This window comes from Macaca fascicularis, chromosome X (assembly GCF_037993035.2).
Source record: "Macaca fascicularis isolate 582-1 chromosome X, T2T-MFA8v1.1".
Lineage (NCBI taxonomy): Eukaryota > Metazoa > Chordata > Mammalia > Primates > Cercopithecidae > Macaca > Macaca fascicularis.
In genome coordinates, this window is record NC_088395.1 from 152,714,747 (window position 1) to 152,730,795 (window position 16,049).

At 37.0% G+C, this 16,049-nt stretch overlaps 1 pseudogene; it reads left to right on the forward strand.

Annotated features, from left to right (window-relative positions):
- The first annotated feature begins 704 nt into the window (after nt 1-704).
- On the forward strand, nt 705-1,928 carry LOC102130487 (large ribosomal subunit protein uL30 pseudogene; annotated as a pseudogene).
- The last annotated feature ends 14,121 nt before the right edge of the window (nt 1,929-16,049 follow it).

Genomic DNA, 16,049 nt, shown 5'->3' on the forward strand with positions numbered 1-16,049 from the left:
GTATTACCCTGATAGCAAAACCAGGCAAAGACATCATGAGAAAGAAAAAAAAATGAATACAGATATTTCTTATGAATATTGGCTCATGATTCCTAAAGAAAATACCAGCTACCTAAATCAAGCAAAATATGAAAAAATAAATTATACACAAAGACCAAATGGGATTTATCCTGCAATTCAAGGTTGGTTTGACATCCAAAAATCAATCAATGTATTACAGTGTATTACACCATAGGATGAACAAAAAATAAAACGCTTTCTTGACACAAGAAAAGTGTTTGACAAATTCAACACTTAAGAAACTAGGAGTACAAAATAACCTCCTCAAGCTGCTAGAAACCATCTACAAAATACCTGCAGGTAATATCAGAATTAACAGTGAGACTAAATGTTTTCCCTGTAAGATCAGGAAGAAGACAAAGATGTCTGCTCTTAAAATTCCTAATCAACATTGTACTGGAGGTTCTAGTCAGTGCAATTGCATAAGAAAAGGCAATAAAAGGCATTTATACATAACAGAAGAAATAAAAGTACATTTGAAGATGACATAATCTTGAATATAGAAAATCCTAGGTAGTTTATTGAAATCATGTTAGATATAATAAACATAAAAACATAATAAAAACGATGAACTTAGAATTAACCTTAAAATGACCCAAACACAAAAATCTACTTACAATATCATCAAAAAGAATAGAATACTTCTCTTTTTCCGGCTGGAACCATGGAGGGTGCAGAAGAGAAGAAGAAGAAGGTTCCTGCTGTGCCAGAAACCCTTAAGAAAAAGCGAAGGAATTTCGCAGAGCTGAAGATCAAGCGCCTGAGAAAGAAGTTTGCCCAAAAGATGCTTCGAAAGGCAAGGAGGAAGCTTATCTATGAAAAAGCGAAGCACTATCACAAGGAATATAGGCAGATGTACAGAACTGAAATTCGAATGGCGAGGATGGCAAGAAAAGCTTGCAACTTCTATGTACCTGCTGAACCCAAATTGGCATTTGTCATCAGGATCAGAGGTATCAATGGCGTGAGCCCAAAGGTCCGAAAGGTATTGCAGCTTCTTCGCCTTCGTCAAATCTTCAATGGAACCTTTGTGAAGCTCAACAAGGCTTCAATTAATATGCTGAGGATTGTAGAGCCATATATTGCATGGGGGTAGCCCAATCTGAAGTCAGTAAATGAGCTAATCTACAAGCGTGGTTATGGCAAAATCAGTAAGAAGCAAATTGCTTTGACAGATAACGCTTTGATTGCTCGATCTCTTGGTAAATATGGCATCATCTGCATGGAGGATCTGATTCATGAGATCTATACTGTTGGAAAACGCTTCAAAGAGGCAAATAACTTCCTGTGGCCCTTCAAATTATCTTCTCCATGAGGTGGAATGAAGAAAAAGACCACCCACTTTGTAGAAGGTGGAGATGCTGGCAACAGGGAGGACCACATCAACAGGCTTATTAGAAGAATGAACTAAGGTGTCTACTATGATTATTTTTCGAGTCTCGTCAGCTTAATAAACAGTACCTGCTCTCAAAATGAAATACATTGTTGTATTTGTGATTTTTTTTGTTATTAGCCTGCCTCTGTCTTCCCTTAACTATTGTGGTAAGTCTGGTGTGTGATAAAATTAAGCCAAATCAACTGCCCGTTTTGTGCAAAATCAGGATCGAGTCTGAAAAACATCTCTTAGGTTTTAAAAAGGCTTTTCTCTACAAAAGATTTTGTTTTTAACCGTGCTGAGTGATTCAAAATGGGTTTATTCTAAGCCTGTTTCACAAGCATTTGTACATAATTTGTAGGTATGGTAATCCAACTTTGGTTTATGGAAAAAATTGAATTCAGTTTCTAAAATTTATTTCTTGGGCCTTCGCTTGTTTATAAACTACCATATAAATGTGTTGTTTTTCTTTTGCCTTCAAAAAAAAATAGAATACTTGTGAATAAATATATCTAAATAAATGCAAAGCCTGTATACAGACAACCACAAAGCATCAGTAAAATAATTTAAAGACCAAATTAAAAGGAAAAAAACACCTCACGCTCATGGATTGGAAAACATAATACTGTTAAGATGGCAATATTTTAAAAGTTGTTCTACAGATTAAATGCTTTTCCTGCCAAAATCCAAACTGTCATTTATTTGCATAAATTGATAGGCCAATTATAAAATTTATAATGAAATATGAGTGTAGGTGTATTAGTTCTCTATTGCTTATGAAACAATTTACCATAAAATTAGTTACTTAACAAGACAAATACCAGGCTGCATTCCTCTGGAGATGCTAGGATAAATGCATTTCCTTGCCTTTTCCAGCTTCTAGAAGCTGCCCACATTCATTGACTTGTGGATTTATCACTCTGATTTTTATTTATGTTATTAAATCTCCTTCTTTGACTCTGACCGCACTGTTTTCTTCTTATAAGTATTCTTGTAATTATGTTGGACCTATCTAAATAATAGCAATAAACTCTTCATTTTGAGATAGTTATCTTTATTACATATGCAAAGTCCCTTTTGCCATGCAATGTAACATGTTCAGAGGCTCTGGGGATTAGAATATCTGTGGAGGGTACAAATTCTGTCTACCAGATCAAGAGACTCAGAATTGCCAAAAAATGTCTTTTAAAAAGCAAAGTCTCAGGATTCACTTTTCCTGGTTTCAAAACTTATCACAAAGCTCTAATAATCAATACTGTATGATACTGGCATAAGGGTAGACATATAAATCAATGAAATATAATTGAGAGTCCAAAAATAAACCCTTAGTTTTATAGTCAGTTGGTTTTTGTCAGATGTGCCAAGACAATTCAATAGGGGAAAATAGTATTTTCATAACATGGTGCTGAGACTACTGAACATGCAAGATAATGAAAATGGAGCTCTATCTCACAAGATGTAAAAAATGAACATGAAATGCATAAAAATCCCTAATTATGAGAGCTAAAACTATAAAACTCTTAGACAAATTATAGAAGTAAACCTTTATGCTCTTGAGTTAGGCAATGATTTTATGGATATGAAATCAAAGGAGAAATGGCAAAAGAATAATAGGTAAGTTGGATTTCATAAAAATTTAAAACTTTGTCATTCAAAGGATATCATCAAGAGACAAACAAAATGGGAGAAACTTTTACAAATCATTTGTGTGATAAAGAATTTATATCCAGAATATATAAATAACTACAATTCAAAAATGAGAAGACAAATAACATAATTTAAAAATGTGTAAAAGATTTTAATGGATATTTCTTCAAAGAAGATTAAATAAATGACCAATACATGCATGAAAAGATTATCAAAATAATTGGTCATCAAGAAAATGCAAATTAAAACTACGGTGAGATATATATCATCACACTCACTAGGATGGTTATAATGAAAAAGATGTAAAATAACAATTGTTGTTTAGAATAGAGAGAAATTAGAATCCTCATACATTCCTGGTGGGACTGTAACATGCTATACCCTCTGTGGAAAATAATCTGTCAGTTTCTCAAAATATTAAATATAAAGTTTTCACATGACCAACAATTCTACTCCTAGGTATGCAACCAAAAGAAATGAAAACTTATGAACACACAAAGATGTGTGTGTATGTTCATAGCAGCAATATTTACAATTGCCAGAAAATGGAAACAATGCAATGTCTATCAATTGCTGAATGGATTAAAAAAATTTGAATGTCAATACTATGTAATGCTATTTGCCAATACAAATAACAAAGTACTGATACATGCTGTAACACAGATGAGCTTTGATTTCATTATGCTAATTACAGAATCCAGATACAAATGCTACATGTTGTACAATTCCACGTACACAAAATTTCCAGAATTAATACATTTTTAGATAATAAATGTAAGATTATTGACAATCTAGGGCTGGGGTGCTGGAGGAATGGAGAGTGACTAATAAGTTGTGTGAGATTTATTTCAGAAGTGGTGAAAGTTTTCTAAAATTGCTAGTGGTGATGGTTGCACAACTCTGTAAATATATTTTAAAAAATTAAATCACGTACTTTAAATGTGTGAGTTGTGTATTATGTAACTCACATCTCAATAGATATAAAATGTGTAAAAGGTTTTATATCTCAATTTGATTTTTACAAAATTAAATGAAGATTAGAAAGACAGACAACAGCATGCTATGAGAAATCCACCACAATACTATATAATACCAAAAGTGTTGTAACTACTCATATTTAATATGCATTGTTCAGAAACCACGTGCACCATAATTCCATGGAATAACTCCACAGGACATTTAGGTCTACCTAACCTGATTTCAAAGTGTACTTTTTCAATTTCTCTGGGCATGCAGATGCTGATATTAGTATGGGATTATGAAAATTCTGAAATAAATGCTGCTTACACTTTGAATTTTCTTTGTATTAAAAAAGAAGAAGAGGTAATTCATGATAACTTTATGGTGAGTCAGAGCTTACAGCATGACTGGATCTGGATGGAGCCAAATTAATAAATGAAAACTGGGCCAGATGCAGTGACTCATGCCTGTAATCCCAGCACTTTGGGAGACTGAGGGACTAGGATTGCCTGAGGTCAGGAGTTCAAGACCAGCCTGGCCAACATGGCAAAACCTTGTCTCTACTAAAAATACCAAAATTAGCTGGGCATGGTGGTACACACCCATGATCCCAGCTACTCAGGAGGCTGAGGCAGGAGAATAGTTTGAACCTGGGAGGCGGATGTTGCCATGAGCCAAGATTGCACCGCTGCACTCCAGCCTGGGCAATGGAATGAGATTCCATCTCAAAAAATAATAATAAAATACAATAAATGGAAACGGAGCATTTTATTTATTATCTAGGGGCTTCTACATGTTTGAGTAAATTCTAACAGCTAAGTGTATAAAGTGTCTAGATTATTAGTGAAACTTTTCATTTTTTCTCAGGCTTTTCACTATATTGCTGATCAAAGTTTGGTCTATTATTCTGGGATACATCAGAGGCAATCATGACTTATGAACGAGTATGTAGGAGTGGTACTCCTGACCAACTTATTTATACATTTGTTGAGTTTGATAGAAAATTTTAGCCACAAACTTTAACAAACTGAAAAAAAAATATCCTAGCTTATAAACATAACTCTAGCCTTTGTTTAAGACCATATGCTCTGCCTGGTATTAAGAGAAGAGGTCACTAGCAATTCTAATACAATTCTGTCTGTAATTCATGAAGTAAGCTGGATGAATGGCAAGGAAAGCTAAAAAAAGAAAATCATTCATCATCTTTGTTGATACTGAACTTATGCAAAGCCCATAGAGTACCAAAAAGCCATTTAGATGCATTTTCCATGAAAAGAAATTGCATCACTAAGGATTCCAGGCCAAGAACAAAGTAGAAGAGAAAATCGTGCTGCTTCAGCTGAAGAATTTCAAAGATAATTTAATCTCCAAAGGACATTTCACAGACTGAATTCAGAACATCACTTAGCATATGCAGTCATGTTGTGCTGCTACTATATCAAGAAGATTGCTCATGCTAATTGAAAAGAATGAAAAGCATAGTAAGTAATGAAAAGATAGAATGTCTCCTTCATGTCTCCACCATTTGCCTAAGTAGTCTGTCTTCTTATATGTTGATAATCACTAATGATATCAAATATAGCTAATAAAATTACTTACATTTTGAAATCTGACAATATACAACAGCAAATTTTATTTAACTTCAAACAAACTCCCTATTTAAATGAGGGATCCTCAGAAATAATGAAATAAGCCAACAATGTTTTCTACAGTAATTTACTTTGGAAAAAAATGATGTTAATGGAAACAACAGATAATTAAAGGACATCTCAACACTGTTATCTGACATATGCTTTAAACTAGCTTAGAACAGCAGTATCCAATAGAAACACAATGTGAGTCTCATATGTAATTCTAAATTTTCTAGAAGCCACATTAAAAAGGTAAAAGGATATAGGTTAAATTATTTAATAGTATATTTTATCTAACCCAATATATCTGAAACGTTAACATTTAAAACATATACCCAATATAAATATTAATTAGATAGTTTACATCGTGTTTTCATAATATGTCTTCAGAACATGCCAATTATTTTAAATTTTTATTACATTTCAGTGGGGGCAGGCCACATTCTAAATGTTTGATAGCCACATGTCATTAGTGGCTCATGTATTGTACAGCACAGGCTGAATTGTGTAAGATATACAATAGAATATCTTCTCACTTAACATCAATAATTCCATATTGGTCATTGGTCTGCATTGGGCTATGATACTAAGTAAAGCACATCCAGAAGGCAATTGAGAAGTAGTTTAGCATGGCATTTTTTAAACTGTGAATTACTGAGTAGAAGATTTGAATATGAATGTAAAATTAGATTTTTGAGTCTCAACACTATTATTGTTCCTCTGGCCTGCTTACTGATAGCTGCAATGACAAAACATATATCTTACTGAAACATCCTATTCTTACTTTAATTCTTTAATAATTTGTTAATTACACAAATATCTATTGGTAATCAAGGCCTCTTGAGTGCGAAGGTATGGCTATGGCTATATCATTGGTTTTGTTCTTCCTCATTTATGTTTTTTGAGGATGCTCATTGACATCAATGTACTGAGTGCCTTATCCCAAGGCATCTTATGGTTGACCAGAGAATGGGTTTTTTGTTGTTGTTGTTGTCATTGTTTTGAGATGAAACCTGGCTCTCTTGCCAAGGCTGGAGTGCAGTGGCGTGATCTCCGCTCACTGCAAGCTCCACCTCCTGGGTTCACGCCATTCTTTTGCCTCAGCCTCCCGAGTAGCTGGGACTACAGGCGCCCACCACCACACCTGGGTAATTTTTTTTTTGTATTTTTAGTAGAGATGGGGTTTCATCATGTTAACCAGGATGGTCTTGATCTCCTGACCTCGTGATCTGCCCGCCTCAGCCTCCCAAAGTGCTGGGATTACAGGTGTGAGCCACAACGCCTGACCAAGAATGGGTAAGTCTTAAATAAAGGACATCTTAAGGAACACAGGGTTAGAGACCAGACAAATTATTGGTATGGTTAAATTTAACACCTTGCATATGGATGGGGTGAACTTTGCTACCAAGCAGGCTGAGGCATGAACTACAACAAGGATCTCACTAGATTACTTAGTGAACACAGACACGAAACTACTGAAAATCAGAATTTGGGGCCTGGGAATTATGTTAGGCCTTCAAAATTTAAACAGTTCTAAACTAGTTTAAATTTAGTTTGGGGATAATTTGGGAACTGAGAAATCACAATCTTCAGTGCCCCTCATTACACAAGACAGAAACCTAGATACTACTTTTAACTCTTTCTTCCTATTTACCACTCAGGACTGTCAATTTTACCACCATCAGTGAAGACCGCTGCTATAATCTGTCACGGCTTCTACTTTAATTTCCTTTTTTTTTTTTGTTTTTTTGTTTTTTGTTTTTTTGAGGCAGAGTCTCGCTCTGTCACCCAGGCTGGAGTGCAATTGCGTGATCTCGGCTCACTGCAACCTCCGCCTCCCAGGTTCAAGCAATTCTCTGCATCAGCCTCCCGGATAGCTCGGATTACAGTCACCTGCAACCACGCCTGGCTAATTTTTGTATTTTTAGTAGACACAGGGTTTCACCATTTTTGTCAGGCTGGTCTTGAACTCCTGACCTCGTGATCCACCCACCTCGGCCTCCCAAACTGCTGGGATGAGCCACTGCACCAGGCCAATTTTCTCTTGTATCAACTATCTACAGTATTTAGTATTATTCTTTGCTTGGTGATATGACTTGTCTCTGTGTCCCCACTTAAATCTCATCTTTAATTGTAATCCCCACATGTCGAGGGAGGGACTTGTTGGGAAGGGATTGGATCATGGCGGTGCAGTTTCCCACAGGCTGTTCTTATGATACTGAGGGAATTCACACAAGACCTGGTGGTTTTATAAGTGTCTGACACTTTCCTCTGCCCTTGCTCTCTCTCCTGCCACCTTGTGAAGAGGGTCCCTGCTTCCCCTTTGCCTTCCTCCCTGATTGTAAGTTTCCTGAGGCTATCCCAGTCATGTGGACCTGTGAATCAATTAAACCTTTTTTGTTTATAAATTACCCTTCCTTGGGTAGCATCTTTATAACAGTGAGAAAACAGGCTAATACAGAGAATTGGTACCGGCAGAGTGGGGTACTGCTATAAAGATAACCTGAAAAATGTGGAAGTGACTTTGGAACTAGGTAACAGGCAGAGGGTGAAATAGATTGGAGGGCTCAGAAGAAGACAGGAAGATGTGGGAAAGTTTGAAACTTCCTAGATACTTGTTGAATGGCATTGACCAAAATGCTGACAGTGATATGAACAATGAAGTCCAGAGTGAGGTGGTCTCAGATACAAATGAGGAACTTATTGGAAACAGGAGGAGAGGTCACTCATGCTATGCTTTAGCGAAGAGACTGGAAGCATTTTTCCCCTGTCCTAAAAATCTGTGAAAATTTGAACTTGAGAGATTATTTAGGATATCTGGTGAAAGAAATTTCTAAGCAGCCAAGCATTCAAGAAGTGACCTAATAGTTCCTGAAAGTATACAGTTATATGTGCACAGAAAGATATAATTTGAAATTGGAATTTATGTCTATAAAGGAAGTAGAGCATAAAAGTTTGGAAAATTTGCAGGCTGACCATGTGTTAGAAAGCAAAAACCCATTTCTAGGATACAAGTCCTAAGCCTTGGCAGCTTTCACGTGGTATTTGGTCTGTGGGTATGCAGAAGATAAGACTTGAGGTTTGGGAACCTCCACCTAGATTTCAGAGGATGTATAGAAACTATTGGATGTCCTGGCAGAAGTTTGCTGCAGGAGTGGAACCCTCATGGAGAACCTCTGCTAGGGCAGTAAGGATGGGAAATGTAGAGTTGGAGCCCCACACAGAGTCTCCACTGGGGCACTTCCTAGTGGAGCTGTGAGAAGAGGGTCACTCTCCTCCAGACCCCAGAATAGTAGACCCACCAACAACTTGCACTGTAATCTGGTGTGGCTGTGTCACCACCCAAATCTTGAATTGTAGCTCCCATAATTCCCCCATGTTGTGGGAGGGACCCAGTGGGTGGTAACTGAATCATGGGGACCAGTCTTCTCCATGATGTTCTTGTGATAGTGAATAAGTCTCACGAGATCTGATGATTTTATAAAGGGGAGTTCCCCTGCACATGCCCTCTCTTGCCTGCCACCTTGTAAGACATGACTTTGCTCTTCATTTGCCTTCTGCCATGATTGTGAGGCCTCCTCATCCATATGGAACTGTGAATCAATTAAACCTCTTTCCTCTAGAAGTTACCCAGTCTCAGGTATGTCTTTATTAGCAGTGTAAGAATGGAATAATACACACCATGTGCCAGGAAAAGCCACAGGCACTCAACACCAGCACATGGAAAGCAGCTGCAGGGGCTGTAATCTGCCGAGTCCCATGGGTGGAGATGCCCATGGGAATCTACTTGTTGCATTAGTGTGCCCTGGATGTGAGATATGCAGTCAAAGGAAATTTTGGAGCTTTAAGATTTTATGACTGCCCCACTTGGTTTCAGACTTGCATGGGGCCTGTGGTCTGTTTGTTTTGGCCAATTTCTCCCATTTTAAATGGGAACATTACTCATTGCCTGTGCCCCCATTGTATTTTGGAAGTACCTAACTTGCTTTTGATTTTACAGGCCCCTAGTTGGAAGGTACTTGCCTTGTCTCAGATGTGACTTTGGACGTGGACTTTTGAGTTCATGCTGACATGATTTAAGACTTTGGGGGAACTGTTGGAAAGGCATTATTGGTTTTAAAGTGTGAAAAGGACATGAGATTTGGAAGGGACCAAAGACAGAATGATATTGTTTGGCTCTGTGTCCTCACCTAAATCTCATCTCAAATTGTAATCCCCACGTATCAAGGGAGAGACATGATGGGAAGTGATTGGATCATGGGGGTGGTTTCTTCAATACTGTTATTGTGATAGTGAGTGAGTTCTCGCCAGTTTTGGTTGTTTGATAAGTGTCTGGCACTTTCTCCTGAAGTTTCTCTCCCCCTCTTGCCACCTTGTGAAGAAGGTGCCTGCTTCCCCTTTGCTTTCTGCCATGATTGTAAGTCTCCTGAGGCTTCTCCAGCCATGTGGAACTGTGTGTCAATTAAATATTTTCTTTTGTTTTTAAATTACCCATTCTCAGGTAGTATCTTTATAGCAATGTGAAAACAGACTAATACACTTAGAGCAATGAATAAAAACTTGTATCTTCCCTCATAACTCATATTAGAAATACACTGTATCTAAATTTTAGGAAGAATTTTACTCATGTTTTTTCTTGTTATAAAACACATGGCTAAATTTGGACTGTAGTAGAACATAAGAACATAGTTGTGTGGATTGGTTACTAATTAAGTAAATACACAGAATGACTATAGAATGACTATCTTAAAACATGTTGTATTTAATATTTCCTTGCAGGCAAACAACTATAGAATCTAAATAAAAAGTTCTGACCATCAAACTGTAACTTGGTCCAATTCACTGAATGTTAATTGAATTAAAAATATGTTTAGAGTCTTCAGATTTTCAAAAATAATTACTAGATTGGGAAACACCATTTAAACAAACCATTAAAACTAATTGGGTGGCTGGGTACGGTGGTTCATGCCTGTAATCCCAGCACTTTGGGAGGCTGAAGCGGGTGGATTTCATGAGTCCAGTTTAACCAGCCTGGCGAAACCCCTTCTCTACAAAAAATATAAAAATTATCCTGGTGTGGCATTGTATACTTACAGTCTCAGCTACTTGGGAGGCTTAGGTGGGAGGATCAATTGAGCCTGGGAGGCAGAGGTTGCAGTGAGCTGAAATCACGCCACTGCACTCCAGCCTGAGCAACAGACTGAGACACCATCTCAACAACAGCAAAAGTATTGGGAACATAAATTTTCCATTGATAAAATTTTAAGAAATTAAAAACTTCATTTTTAGAATATATATGAATGTCCCACCCACATTAAATGTGTGGATTCTGTGTGAGAAGAGCTAAACGGCTATATAGTCTTTCCATTTGAGGATCCCCTGTGATCTCCAAGTATACTGAAAGACTAGGATAATCAATTGCAGTGTTATTATACATTACGCTGTCATTTAAGTTACTAATTTTTGTACTCAAGTTATGTAGTAGATTGACCATGTTTGAAAGAATACAGTACTATTTCGGAAATCCTGACCTGTATTTCCAACATCCTGGTTGATATCATCCTTTGAGTATCTGATAACAACCTAAACCTAATATGTACTAAACCAAGCTCTTCATGTTACTCTCCAAGTCAACTCCACTTATAGTCTTTACCTTTCTCTTAATTAATGGCAGCTCTGACCTTTCAGTCCTCAGGCCAAAATATCTTGCTACATGGGTACATGTGCAGGTTTTCTACATAGGTAAATTGCATGTCACGGGAGTTTGATGTATAAATTATTCTGTCACCCTAGTAATAAGCATAGTACCTGATAGGTAGTTTGTTTTATCCTTACCCTCCTCCCACCCTCTGCCCTCAAGTATGCCCCAGTGTCGGATTTTCTTTCTGTTTTATTTTCTATTCTATTTTAATTTTTATTGCATCATTCTGCAGCTTTTCCTCGATTGTTTTCCTGTCTTTTTTTGCTGTTATTTGAATTGGTGTTTTATTTCTCCTATTTCACTTTTTCTTACAGTTTACTGGTTCAGAAAATATACAATGTATTTCTACAAATTGTTATACTTGTAATTGTCAATATGCCCTACTTAACTTGAAGTTATGTTAGTCATTATCTTTAATATCATTCTGAATAATACAATATAAGAACCTTAAATACTTTCACTTTGTTTATTACTCATATTGGCTTGTTATGATAAAAGAATAACAAATAGTCTAAGACATCGTGAATTTTAAGCTGGGTTGACTGCTGGGCAAGGCACAGAAAATCTGATCCAGCATGGAGGGGTTGGCTATGGGATAGAGTCTTCATATTACTGTCAAAGAATATCCCCAAGACAGTTTACGTGCTGGGTATTTACATTTAGGCATGAAAGAAGGAGTGCAGCCCTTGTGAAGATTGCCTACCAGAACAAGGGCAAGGGTAGAGCTTACAAAGTTGAAAAGAGGCAAATTTGAATAGTCCTGGAGTCTCCTGGGGAAGTAGTTCAGCTGGATCTAACCAGTTTCCAGAAAGGGAGCATAGCACTTGGCTGAAGTCAGCCTCCTAGCTGCAAGGCTGTTCCCAGGGCTCACATTAAGTATGCAGACTTTGGCCTTTAGTATGCATATTATCTTGTATTGTTTCTGGACTTAGAGACTACTTGATCTATTTTCTCATTGCTTATAGAAAGTAGTTGTCCTCTAGACTTTCTTTGGCCATCCTACAGCTATGTAAATACCTTAGGGTTGAGGCTCTTCTCTGTCTTGTTTCCTATCCAGCCTGCAAGCCAAGGTAGGCCACTCTCTGTGGGATCTTTCAACATGGAGCAAAGAAAACATCTATGCTCTATATAGCCATGGAATAATAAACATTTGGGGAATTGCATGCTGTCTGCTAATTGCCTAAATATATGTTTTTTCTCATCAACTCTGTTATTTCTGTAATGGCATATATCTATGGATACATTGCATGACAAAAGGCAAAAAACATAATTTTACAAAGCTAAGTGAAGGTGAAGTGCTAAGTGCTGGTGAAGTGCAGAAAAGGAATGCTTACACACAGTTGTTGGGATGGTAAATTAGTTCAACCCTTGTGGAAAGTAGTATGGTGATTCCTCAAAGAACTAAAAACAAAACTACCATTTGACCCAGCAATCCCATTACTGGGCATACACCGAGAGCAATAGAAATCATTCTACCCTAAAGACACATGCACACGTATGTCAATCTCAGCACTACTCACAATAGCAAAGACATGGATTCAACCTAAATGCCCATCAATGGTAGGTTGGATTAAAAAAAAAAAAAAAAGTGGTACATATACACCATGGAATATGATGCAACCAAGGAAAAAATGAGAACATGCCCTTTGCAGCAACATGGATGTTGCTGGAGGCCATTATCTTTGGTGAACTAATGCAAGAACAGAAAAACAAATATTTCATCTTCTTTCTTCTAAGTGGGAACTAAATGATGATAACACATGGACACACAGAGGCGAACAAGACACTGAGGTGTACCTGAAAGTGGAGGGCGGGAAGAGGAAGAACAACAAAAAATAATTATTCCTTACTAGTCTTGTACCTGGGTGACAAAATAATCTGTGCAATAACCCCTTTGTGACGCAAGTTTACCTATATAACAAACCTGCACATGTAACCCTGAACCTAAAATAAAAGTTAAAAAGACAGTTGCAATAAAAAAGGCTTTATTTAATTCAAGAACAAGATGAAATGACTAGGCTACTAGCTTGTGGCATGTGGTATAATGTCAACATACACTTAAGATAAAAAATAATGATCCAAGTACTATTGGATCTACCCCAACAAAGTAAAAGTCTTCTAATAGTGACAGGAGAATAACAAGTTTCTTTTAGTAGCAAGCATAGGAAAATAATTCTAGTGTTTCAGCAAAACGTCAAGTACACTGAAAGGGTACTGTTGTTTCTCACAGTTTTGAAGAATGATTTTAATAGCCAAGACTCAGGAAAGGCTGCAATTATGGCAGATGTGGGACTCTAGCAGCAGAAAACTGTGAATGCTCTCCCTCGAATTTTGACATTGACATGATTTGGCTCTGAAGACTCTCAGTCTTGGTTTAAAGGTCTTTAAATAGGCTGAAGAGAATTGTATTTGGTCTATGGATCAGTCAGCTATGGTGACATATTTGTTCATTTAATTATTTGCACTGAATTTCTTTCTGTTTTGAGGTTGTTTCAAGGAAAGGGAGAATTATTATAAATCACATGGCTATCCCAAGAAGAGTTTACTGTAAGTTGATAGTTAAAGTCTATGATTTCAGTGAAGTTCAAGAGAAGTGGGAGATGATAAAGAGTAATTTAAACCATTTCAACATCCATTGAGATTCCATTTTTCTTAAAATGCCTTATGCTGGAAATAAGTGATATAAAGATGAGTACACCCAAGGTCCGATTTGCCCTTCTGCTCTTCCTTGCCACCAGGCCTAATGCTACATTTTTACATCTCTGTACAACATCTATAGGGCATCCTTCCAGAGTGCCTGCTTTTGATAATCATCAAATTAGCCAAGCCAGTATCTGTAGATCAGGTAGAGAAAGTGTATTGGGAAGGTTTATGAGTAAAACAGTGTGACGATTCATACAAAAGAGAAAGGGAACTAAGAGAAGAAATCGTGAATGAAGTAACACTGTAGCATCTTGATACATGGTGTACAGAAACTACTGGCCAATTACCATAAATCATTTTTGTCTTCTTAGGTGTATAACTAAACTACATGTCTCAGTCTCCCTTGCAGTTTGATATGGTTATTTAACAGAGTGAGAGCCAATGGGACATGAGAGAAAATGTTGTGCCATACTACTAACGTTTTTATATAAGCTCCTTTCTTATTATTTTTTTTCATATAACACACTCTTATGGCAACTACCAAGCTGTACTTGGAAGATGTATGTTGACTATGGTAGAGCTGCTATCATCCTGGGTCCCTGAATGACCATGAAGCAGAGTATTCCAGCAACCCAGAACCACTCTGAACTGTTAAATCCATGGTGTATTAGTCCATTCTCACACTGCTATAAAGAACTTCCTAAGACTGGGTAATTTATAAAGGAAAGAAATTTAATTGACTCACAGTTCTCCGTTGCTGGGGAGGCCTCAGGAAACTTACAATCATGGTGGGAGGCAAAGGAGAAGCAGGCACTTTCTTTACAGGGCAGCAAAACAGAGTCAGTGCCAGCAGGAGAAATGCCAGCTGCTTATAAAACCATCAGATCCCATGAGAACTCACTCATTAACATGAGAATAGCATGAGGGAAACTGCCCCCATGATCCAGTTACCTACTGCTGGTACTGACCTTGACAAGTGGGGATTATAACAATTCAGGGTGAGATTTGGCTGGGAACACGAAGCCAAACCATATCACCTGGGAAATTAACTTTTAATATGTTAGGTGGGTTTAAAAAAATTTTTTTAGTCTATTTGTTAACACACACTACTTTCCCTTATGTAGAAATTAGTACCATAAAAAAGGAATTACTATAGCAAAAGTCTAAAGCATGCATCACTGGCTTAATGGCAATGACAATATGAGCAGACTGGGAAAATTGACTCCCAAGTTTTATATGGTTAAAACATTTGGCAAAGCCATCTTTCAATATTTTGAAGCTAAAACAAAGGTATATGTGCCTATATCTCTAGCAGAAGAGATTATTAAGAGACAAAATATTAGTGCCAGTATGTCACTATGGGTTAAGAATTACTTGCTAACTTTAGCGAGAGGAAGCTCAGTTACTGAGTGATCTTGCAGAACAGAGCTATGAGACAATCTGGTCCACTTACGCAAGGACTGATATGTGAGAAGAAAAAAAAAAACTTTTTCTCTCATGTAAACTTCTGTATTTTAGAATCTGTTGGCTCTATTAGCATAGCCTTTATTTTAAACAATCAGGTGGAATAGTGGAGAGTATCAGCAAAAGCATAGAATTGATTTAAAAGCACCCAAAAAATATCAAGGCATTTTGTTTGTCTAGACCATAGTTTGGCAAACTATGGCTTAGGGCCAACTGAAGCCTTCTGCCTGTTGTTTCCTTCAACAAAGTTTTCTGGAATACAGCCATGGACATTCATTAATTATTATTATTATCTGTTATATAGGTATTGTGTATTGTATTGTATTGTCTATAACATATTGAGTAGTTGCAACAGAGTCTATATAGTCTGCAAAGCAAAAGATATTTACTATCTGATCCTTTACAGAAAAACTTTGCTGATCCCATTGTAGTTTGTGTATTGTAAATATGAGAGGGAATGGGAGATAATGCGCAAGAATATTTGCAAAAGTGAGTGTTGAAGGTCTTAAAAATCAGAATGAATAGGGCAATGTGGAATTATTACAAGTAATTGAAAAGGCAAGTGATG